The sequence below is a fragment of the Micrasema longulum genome, unplaced genomic scaffold (assembly GCF_059751315.1).
Source record: "Micrasema longulum isolate JH-2025_06_02 unplaced genomic scaffold, ASM5975131v1 h1tg000253l, whole genome shotgun sequence".
NCBI classification, from domain to species: Eukaryota; Metazoa; Arthropoda; class Insecta; order Trichoptera; family Brachycentridae; genus Micrasema; species Micrasema longulum.
The window spans coordinates 617,901-629,440 of record NW_028277458.1 but is presented as its reverse complement, the minus strand read 5'-3'; positions in this window follow the sequence as shown (position 1 = coordinate 629,440).

Genomic DNA, 11,540 nt, shown 5'->3' with positions numbered 1-11,540 from the left:
TACGGATCTCATATATCGCGCATTGTTTTACCACACATTCAGCCTACTGTCATCCCTGTTTTTCCAAGATCATACTTACGCTCCCATACATCAGGGTCGGAACCGGTACTCCACTCTGAACTGCTAATTTTGCCTCCCGCGGCAAACGTCTATTGCTATGTACGAGTACAATTATTATTCGTATTTATACATTTTACGTTAGAGGATGTTAAATATTATCATTCATTAAAATATTCCACGTACCACTGTGAACATCTTGAATAGATAACGATCAGCGTGTTGACGTCGAACCCGGTGTTCGGTTAGAACTGAAGTTCCTCAGACCGCGGGCGGCTTATATAAGTCTCGTGCTGCGAGTCGCGTCCTGGGTCCTGGGCAGCGGTGGCAGCCTGGCAGCCGGCAGCCTGGCAGCCGGCAGCACACGTGCCGTGCACGACATCGGCTCTCGGGGCGGGGGAGATGCTGATTACGCTGCGTCGCTGATCACGAATGAGCCGTATTACGTGATTCCAAGCACCGAACGAGAAAATACTTACCAAATTACAAATCTGCACTCAATACGAAGCGAGAAATCTTTATTTTTCATCGTTAACCATATTATATTTGATATTACTGGCTTGAGAAAAATCACATTGATTTTTGTGTTCTCACCGGGAATCGAACCCGGAACCTTACGTGCGCGAGTCGAGTGGCTAAGCCATTGCACCGCAGAGGCCGACTTGTAGCTGTTACGATTCAATTATCAACGCACAATGGTGGGCGTGCGCGTCTATAAAAGAATATATATTATAAAATATAAAGTATAATACAGACAAATCGCGGCAGATGGATTTATCTACGTTCTCCACTTCACTAGCAAAAATAGCAAATTGGGCGCCGACGCGCGACGTCTTAATAATAGTGATAAATAAATGTTTTTTATTATTATTTTGCTAATTAAAATAGCATAGAAGGTTAAATGCTCATAACATTTCCGGAAGTTTTCTTGGAAAAAAAGTTGTCTCTTTTTGTTCACTATGGATTTTCGATCTGTATTACTCCTTGATATTCGTTTATTCATTATTCCCCTTCAAAACTTGGTGAGCTTTTAAAGTCCTCGCAAAACTTAATGGTATGTGCTACGTGCTAATTGCTATGTGCTAAATGCTACCCTCTAAATTCTATTATTGTAATAAAAAAATATTGAAAAGACTAAAAAAATGGATAATGAATGTTAAAAATTATTAAGTTGATGTTTTTCAAAATTAAAAATTCTGGCTTTTTGCTGATGAAGAAAGTTAAACTAATTTTTTTTTTTTTTTTTTTTTTTTTTTTTTTTTTTTTTTTTTTTTAAAAGAAATATTTGCGTTCTTATGATTTACCCAAATATTTAATTTTGAGGGCCATTTTCAACGAGTTGTAAATAACTCACTATTAGAAAATGGGAATCAAGTTGGGGTAAAGTGGGATTCGAACCACAGACCTTTGGTCCGTGAGTCCGAGACACTAGCCACAGGACCACAACCCGATATAATTGAATCTCGAGAGTTGCCACTTGAACCAGCCAATGGCAGATCATAAACCTTGTAAATGCCTAGACTTCCATATTCCCTTCTCTAAAATGTTCTCCATCTCTGTTGTAATTTGGTTATCTCTATGGCTCCCTAGAGGGAGAAATCTAGTCTTTTGTCAAACTCACAATATTGTAATACATCATTTCCTTTCAGTTGATATTTATTAATTTTAACCCTAAATCATAATCATAAATGAGATTTTCAAAATGATTTTATTTTAGTATCTACTCGTAATACCCAAAGATAAACTTAAAATCATAGGTTTTGTAACAAAATGACTTAAACTGCTCCGAGAAACCATTTTCTGATCTTACCACAATCACGAATGTTATAATTACGTTACATACCTACACCTACGAGAGATATGCGAATATGATGAACTTTCGTAAGAAACCAGAGCGTTCCACCGATTTCCACCATCCAAATTTTACTTATTGCCAAATTACGATTTCCAGATGCAATGAGAAATTCTTTATGAAATCTTGAATAACGGAATTGTCGACTATTTTTTGAACTTGCAAAACCTTCATTCAGTAAACAAAATTTTGATAAATTGATCCATTTTGACTCATTTATTTTATTTTGTTTTTTCATTTTGAATCCTGAAGTAGGGCACACCGAACATATGCAAATTCTTATAATAACAATAATTTACGCATATATTTCATTTATAATTTGTTTACACATATTTCTAAGCTTTCAGTTTGAATTTTGTTTTTGTTTTTCCTTATTAAATTAAGGAGGTACAGGTCAATCCTCATCTATTTTATTTTTACCGAGGATGGTCCAATCGCGATCACGAACTTGTTTTTTTTAAATATTTTTTTTTTTAATTTCATTGTTAAACCCTCACGGGTTGCATACATTTAACAAAATATTTTTACATTTAAAATTCACATTCTACTGTTAATAATAATATTTTTAACATCTTTTGTAAATGTTGTCTGTGTCTTTTGTTTAGTTTTGTCTGGTAGTTAATTGTATAATTTCAGTCCATGGTTTATAAGTCTCAATTGTCCTTTTCTCGTTTTAAAAGGTATTATATAATATTTTTCTGATATTCTCGTATTGTGCTCATGTTTACTATAGTTTTTTTCAAGTTTTAATTCTTCGTCTACAATTACATCAGTGGCTAATTTATGAATAATTTTTAAGGATTCTAGTTTAAAGAGTTCAGTTACATTTAATTGTTTAGTTTGTTTAAAAAGTTCTTTAGTTGCTGTTAGATAGGGAAGGTCATATACTAACTTTAATATTTTATTTTGCTGTCTTTGTAGTCTGTTTATGTCATTTTAATTTCCTGTTCCCCATAGTAGTTTCATTTAACATATTTTATTTTTTACATAGGCTTGATACATTTTTTTTTCCTTTATTGCAACAAAGTTTTTGATTTTAAAAAAAAGACTCGATAATGTCGCCACTTTGCTAATTAAATTGTTGATATGAATTGTCCATGTCTATTGTCTGTCTATTGTTAGTCCTAAGTATTTAACATGTTCAATTTCAGTTAGTCGTTCATTATTTATGTAAGCATCTACTTTGTGACATTTTTTCTAGATTCCAAATGGATAATATTGCATTTTTTTCCATTAAGTGTAAGTAAGTTTGTGTTTGTCCATTTAGTTAACATAGTAAGGTCTCCGTTTATATCATTTTTTGTTAATACGTCTGTTTGATTTTTATAGAATAGTCCAATGTCGTCGGCATACATAATATTTTTTCCCTTAAACGTATACAGTGATGAGTCATTAATATATAAAACATATAATAGTGGACCCAAAATAGATCCTTGTGGGAAACAAAATTTACTGTTTGTATTTAACTTTTTTTTCATTTACAAAGGTATACTGCTTCCGATTTGTTAAGTATGATTTTAATAGTTGTGTGTAATATCGTGGTCTCAATGTGTACCGTATCAAAAGCTTTTTTAAAATCTAATATTACTTCTGTGGTTGAAATTCTAGCATCCATATTTGTGTGAATATAATTAATTCAATTTACTAGGGCGGTTCCGGTTTCTTTTTTTTCTTGAACACCATGTTGGTTTAAGCATATTATATTGAGATTTTTTATAGGTCCCATTAATCGTTTATGAATATATTTTTGAAGATTTTATTAAATACAGCTAAATTTGCTATAGGTCTATAGTTATAAGGTTCCGTTCGATCTCCACCTTTAAATATCGGAGTTATTGTTGCAGTTTTTAATTCTTTCGGGTAGATTCCTAATTTTATATGCATGTTAATTAATTTTGATAAGACTGAGCTTAAAATATCTTTGAGATTTTTTATGAGTGAAGGTTTGATTTTATCATATCCTGGCGATGCATTTTTTTAAAGATTGTCATGTTATTTCCCAAAAGGTAATTACAATTACTTACAGGCGAGTCGCTAGTCGCTAGTCGCCAGTCGCCAGTTGTTAGTTAGAACAGACTTTATCGTGGAAACGGACTAAATCGTTTTCCAACATTTCACAAGTTAAGTGAGTAGTCACTACTCACTGGTACTGGTGCTGGTACTGGCAGATATAAATGTTACCTGCCGCTACTTTGTTGAACCCAATATTTCGACAGCTAATTATTATATCTAGTTCTTGTACATAATATGATGTGCACATGGCGTAAATATTCAGCTATTGTAATTACAGAAATTACATTTGCCGAAGTAAAACGGAAATCGATATTCGGTTTCCACAGACGAACCTCGTTCCCAACATCCCAACAGATATGCGGATATGTTATTATAATATTGTAACGATTTCCACTACACCCAGTAGGTGCAGTGCAGTGCCAGAGATGAGTTATTTAAATGATAGATTCCTAATGATATCTCAACATAATACATGTGCATGTGTGAAGGAAGTCTGGGCATTTACAAAAAATCACTTTATACACTCCGTAACATTCGCCATTCTGTCAAGTTTAAACATCCCTCTCATATCCCTGTACTTCATAGCCCAACATTTTGACAGGCGCCGTGGCGCAGTTGGTTAGACGGCCAACTGGGAAACTGGCGTCGGCAACTAGTCTGGGTGTTGTGGTGTATTCTTCATTACTCCTTCCATATCTCCTCTATCCCACCTGCTGACAAGTCTCAAAATAGAAACTTAATAGGTTATTTCTTTAAAAAAGATAATAATACGCATCTAGGTACCTCCATGAGAAATTTCAACGCTTATCAGTTCATGGTTTATCTCTTCGTTCTACTTCTCAAAGCACTCTCTGAATATCCATCCACAATTCCCCTTTCTTCTCTAATTCATATAATATCCATGCGGCTCGACTGAAAAGTCATCTCCCATCAACTATCAAAGATTACTACAGTGTAGGTATATTACAAATATTATTTCTTTTGAATGTTTATGTTGCCTTTCATTTACAGTTTTAAGCGTTTTTATTCAAACATATTGTTCACCAGAATTTCCTATTTTGTGTTAGATTTGATTCGATACGTTTGTCATTATTGTTTGCATGAAAAATTAATTAATAAATTAAGAATAAAATTCAATAATTGTTAATTTTATGGGTACGTTTATCAATTGTCCATTTAATATGATTGTATAATGTATTTTTTTAAATATTTATCTTACAATAATAACACTTGGTTATTTTAGAATGCTTCTTTTGGCAAGAATACTGGTGAACGCCCTAATCCTGAGGACCTCAAGTTTACGAGCAAATTAATATAGGACTTTCTCATTATGCTGAGAGTATTTTATGTTTTTTTTTTAGGTCCTAGTGTTTTCCTTTTTGAAGCCTGAAATTACTGTATATCTTTGTTTAAATCACGTCTGAAGAAACACCTCCTTTCTCTTCCTTAATCTCTCCTCCTTTCCTCTTTCCTCTTTCCTCTTTATTCCCTTTCCATTGAGTAATAGAATTGATTTAAGGTAATTTATATAAAAATACGGTTATTGCAATTTTCGTGAATCATTAGCTTTTTATTTTATTTTATTTATTTATTAACGGACATGTATGTCCATGTATACAATTTATAAGGTTTAAATATTACAATAAAAGAATAGTTTAAAACATTTTTTAAAAAAAGAAAGAAGCATTGACAAACATAAGGGACATCGAGACAAGATCTGGACTATTTATTTAGTGCTCGTTTAAATCGTTGTAAACTTAAACCAAAAAAGTAAAATCGTCCATATTTCACAAATTATTCAATCTGTCGATTTCAGTGAAAAGAAGAGCTGAAACCATTATTTAATCCCGGCAACTATGAAAATAACTAAAATGTTGATTTCTTTTTCGTAGAATAAATTAATGTGCGATTGAGGTCAGAAATTTTACGTATTTTTAAGTTATTTTTATGGCTTCCTAGTTCTAGCAGAAGGAGGTCTGTCCAATCCCCGCTGGTGATATTATTATTTGTAGGTTCTACATAGGTGTATATATTTTGATTGAAATAAGGTTGCATATTGAATTATAAGCTTCATAATGAGCATTCTTCTTCGCGGGTCACAATCCGCGCGATCGGTTTGCTTCACGCATAGCCAGTCTCTGTCCTCCGCTTGTCTCTCCGACTCGGCGTGCCCCCTGCACCGCATGTCGGAGATGATCTCGTCCGTGTAGCTTCAACCGGCTCGTCCTCTGCAATTTGTGCCTTCGCACATGCCCTCCGCAATCGTAAGAAGCGGCCTGGGGGCTGGGTGTCTTGTGTTACGGCCTATGCATTCGGCTCGCTGTTGCGCAACTTTATTGAGCGAGCACGTGGACTCCCCAGGCCTGTTTAATACCTCGGTGTGGTGAACATGCGCCTGTAGCACCACATCTCAAACGCCTCCAGCCGCCCGCGCCCCCGCCCCCGCGCCACCGCTCTGCCTGTCCGATAGTCCACGTTTCGACCTAAAGTAGCTGATCTGTAGCACAAAGCACAAGCAGACAACCTCGTATAGAAAGAGCTAGAATAGTACCGAATAATGTGACAGTTAAATATTTCATATTAACCAATCAGTGTTACCAAAACTACAAAAACATATTTTAATTCCATATGAAATATATTGCGCGATATCTATAAAATATATTTTATTTATTTGTATTATTTAAAACTGTAGTACATATATTATTTTTGCAGAATATCGTAGATAACACCGTTTTATCATATTTTATGAGATGAAACGAAATTTCGAAAAATTGTTATATGTGTGGTTTTCGCCGATCTCGATTCATTTGTTTATAACCACTTACCGACTTTTCTATGTCTATGAGTTTCGAGACGTCCCGTCTCTTCCTCGGTACACCAATTGAACCAACATGCAATCCTAGATACATATAATAACCGCTTAAAAGTAAATATTATAAAAATACTTCGCATTAGGGCTTTAAAAAAATATGTTCCTTTGATCAATGATCAAACAACCTTTCAATATATTCCATTATACTATGTTTTATTGTGATGGTCCCCCCCATACCTATTAAAGTCGCGCTCATCCCTTCATCTCCTCCCTCTCTTTTTTCAACTATTTCTCTCACAGCAAAAAAGAAACATTTTCATAACTTAATCAGTGCATGTAAGGGTTACATGTTAAAATGCATGGCATGTTGGTTTTATATGTTTATGCAACAACTATGGTGAAGGTGAGTTTAGTATAGTGCATGTTGGTTTAATCGGTGTCCTGATGAAGAGACATAGAAAAGTCGGCAAGTTGTTATATACAAATATTTTTAAACGTTTAGTGAACAATAAATATTTTATTACTAGGTTATGTTACGTCATGTTATGGTATACGAATATTAATTAAATTTTTCCTCACTAGGATGGACAAAAATGTGTTCTCTCGCTTAATCTAATTATGTTCTTCGATTTTCCCATTTTTATTTTTATTCACATAGATAAGTAGTGTTGTATAGAATTATAATATACTGAAGGAGCGTAGAATTATATTTGAAGAGATCGGCCTGTATCCATTACTTTGCCCCACTTTCATCGCGCGCATGCGTGTAGTCGCCGCGTTTTGTTGCCAGATCGCGAACAATATTATCATTATACAAATGTAAGATAATTAAATTTTTTTAAAAGTATTTTTTTTATTTTTCCCGCGGAATCATTGATTGACACAGCAGAGTAGATAAGTGAAGGGTAATTTAATAAGAGTAATTGAACTTTGCGCTTAAAAAATAAAACAAATTTTATTTTACATAAAGCGGATATTTTTATGTCATTTTTGATGATAGAGGTAATGTCGGTCAAATGTTCACCGAGGCGTTGTTTAATCCGAAAAGTTCCAATTTTGGTTAGTTCAATAAAAATTTGACTACCCTAGCAACTCTAACAAAATGTCAATTAAATTAAATTATTTGGTAATATTATTTGTGAATTAGCTACTTACTCATGAAATGTGATCCCATCCTATTTCTTTTTAATCTAAGCAGTATTTCTACACTTTAAATCGACACAACACGGCATAGTTGAATTTTAGTAGTTTAGTCGCCTTCAGTTTGATGCGCGTATGCGGTTTCTGGACTATTCTTAATTCTATGGTTGTAGATTAGAAAAAGTATATTTTTGAAGGTAACATTTATTATTTTGGTTAGGTAACCTCTAAAATATTTTTAAGTTAATGTCTTTAGCAGATGTCATCTAACATAACGTCTAAAAGGTGAAGAAAAATCAGTTTTTCTACTGACATTTCTTGGTGGAACTGCACTTTAATTATAATAATAATAATACGTATATATAAAGTAGAATAAAACCAGATACGTATTTTAATTATTATAATTAATTCGGTTTTAATTATAACGGACATTATTTGCAAAATTACTTCGAAAAAATTATGAATAATTTGGTAAGGCTCGATCACGCTTCATCGGTCCCATATTCGGATTCTTCAAGCTTTGAAGAAAAAGACACAGTTCCAATAAAACGAATAAAACGATTTCAGGTAAACAAGTCCTCTTGGAAACACAAACAATTCAGGTAAACAAGTCCTCTTGGAAACACAAACATTTCAGGTAAACAAGTCCTATTGGAAACACAAACATTTCAGGTAAACAAGTCCTCTTGGAAACACAAACATTTCAGGAAAACAAGTCCTCTTGGAAACACAAACATTTCAGGTAAACAAGTCCTCTTGGAAACACAAACATTTCAGGTAAAAAAGTCCTCTTGGAAACACAAACAAAATAAAGTTAATAGAGAGAAGGCTTAACTTTCTTGTGAAATAAAAAAAACAGCATCTAAATGGTATAATCATGTGCAAAAATAAAAACGAGTTCTCAAAAGTAAGTGTAAGTTTAGTCCAAACAAACAAAAAGGAACGAAATGTTCAGAAGTCACAGAAGAAGTCAGAAAACATATTGTTGATCCATTCTGGTCCATGACTTGGGGTGAAAAGAAAATATTCGTGGAGAGTTCGATATAATTAGTGCCCACCCAAAGACAAAGAGTGCAAAAATTCCATCACAAAATCTAAAATCGCGCAGAAAACACACAAAGGAATATTATTTAAAGAATAATTGGATCCGCATAAGAGTCTGTAAATTACTGTATTTTAATACCATATCTCTAGGAGAATGGAGTGCTAGCAATTGGAAGCAAGTTGTTAATAAAAGAACCAGTAGACAAATATTAGTAACAAGAGAAAAGGATTCCATTTGCCAAAGAAAATTAAAATTTAATTAACCGTCAGTGTATTTTTTTTTAAATTATAAAATATCACAAAATATACCGCTCAAAAGCAAGAAAATAATTTTCTAGAGTGATAGCTGTACGTACCGAAATAGAAACTGCCATGAACTTCAAAATAATAATTGACCAGAAATATTTGGAAAAAGGGAACACGCAAATCCACGCATGCTACTATAGAAAAACGTTTAAAAAATAAAAACATTAATATTCCAACTGAGTATCATGGTACGATGTTCACTATTCAAACCATGATTTTTAAAAATCTTTTGAGACATTACAGTTTTGCAAAGCAATCCACCCTGGGGGAAAAGGGGTGATTTTGTGGTTACCAATATTTGTAGTTTGGCGTATACTCCTGATGGCAATATCCACTTTAAATTGAGATTTAAACTCCCTTACCCCAACGGAGAAATATTTTCGCAGAGCTTCAATCTTTCGAAAATTTATCACGCCTTCGCAAAGGTCGTCTTAAAACAAAATAGAGAAAGTTCGGCGCTCTGAATTTTAAAAAAATTGCCTCCAGACTACCACATCTTACTACGGCAATATTCCATATGAAAATTAATAATTTGACAGATTCTTTAAAATTTGAGTTAAAATTTTAATTTTGTTTTTTTTTTGGTATTGTGTACTTATTTTTTTATTGTTATTAATATTTTTTCGGACATTTAAGTTGTTTAATTGAATAAAGTAAAAAGCTTGTAACTCCTAAGTTTTGTTCTTTTTCCTAAAGTGTAAACCTCTCGACTACATAACGTAAAAAAAGACATTCAAAAAACAATTATCATAGACAAATATGTAAACAACAAAGCAAATTTTCGAAGATATTACATTTGATGTATTTTATTTACTCCTGAAAACTTGGTGTTCATAGAGTCAATACAATAATTTGTGAATCCTACACGGTGCGGTAACAGTCGGTATTTTTTTGTTTCTTTGGCTGGTAATCTTTCAACTTTACCAATAAATCTGTTATTACTTATTACGCTAAACGAGCCACGAGCCACGAGCTGCTGTCAATATGGCCTATAATAAGTACCGGCGCCGGCGCGGCGGCGGAGGTGATCTCGCTTAAGGGTAAAAGTTTCCCGCGGAGATGTTCCGCAAAGGTTCGCCCGTCCGCCCCTTGCCAAATACAGAAGACACTGCGCAGGCGCATAATTCCACAATAGCTGTGGAATGATTTTTCTTTCCAAACGCAGGTTTTTCTTTGCTTATTGTTTATTATTTTAATTAAATGCTACTACGAAAGATTTTATTACCGGCTGTAAACATTAATTTGTACTTGCACCACATAAAAGCGCCGGTAAAGTTTTCTACAGTACGTAAAGCATTACATTACCACAATTTTATCGACTGTTAGAGTAATATTTGAGTATTTAATCATAATAGAAACCTCCAGCATTTTAACGGTATTACTTTGATATTGCGCAATACTATATTAACAATCTTGCCAGCCAGTCCGTCTACCGCGTGACCAGTTCTTCTCCCTTTCGCCACTAGGGGCACTGCCGGCGCGATAGCTAGTACCACGTGATCCGTAGTATTGCGTTCGCAACGCTCGTAATACTACCTATTTCTAATACTTATCAGGATATGTTGGATATATTCGAAGAACAGAGTTTTCTATTTTAGGCAATCATTTAAAACTAAATTGTTAAGTTCATCATAAATGTTTACCAAATGACCTAATCAATTTACCGAATCTTTTAACTGCAAAAGCGCAAATAATTATTTACTCTTATTACTTGACACCTAAATCAGTTTAATTTTATTAAAAATTATAAAGACAGAACGCTGGACCTCGTAATCTCAAACTTAAAAAACCTTGAAGTTCTTAAGTCCTATGAATATTTGGTACCTACAGATTTACACAATCCTCCATTATCAATCAATGTATCATTTACTTCAAATTCATGTGTATCTCAGCATTTAAATGAAACGACATACAACTTTAAAATGGGTGATTATGCATAAATCTTCTCACATCTTTCGGAAATCGATTGGTCTTATTTAGATTCACTAAAACATATTGATGATTGTGTTAGTAAATTTCATGAAGTTTTATATGACGTAAACGATAAATTTGTTACTAAAATTAATGCGATAAAATCATACTGTTTTCCCAAATGGTTTAATGCTGAATTTAAAAAAAATGGCATACTTATGTGTGCCATCTTTTAGATTATAAAGAGACTAATTCAATCCTTGACTTTTAACAATTTTCTACCATCCGCAAACAGTGTAAAAATAAATCAATGATATGTTACCAGAATTCCATTAATGCTTTAAGACTATAAAACCAACAAATACAAAACGTTTTTGTCATCGTGTAAACGGTTTGAAGGAAAAC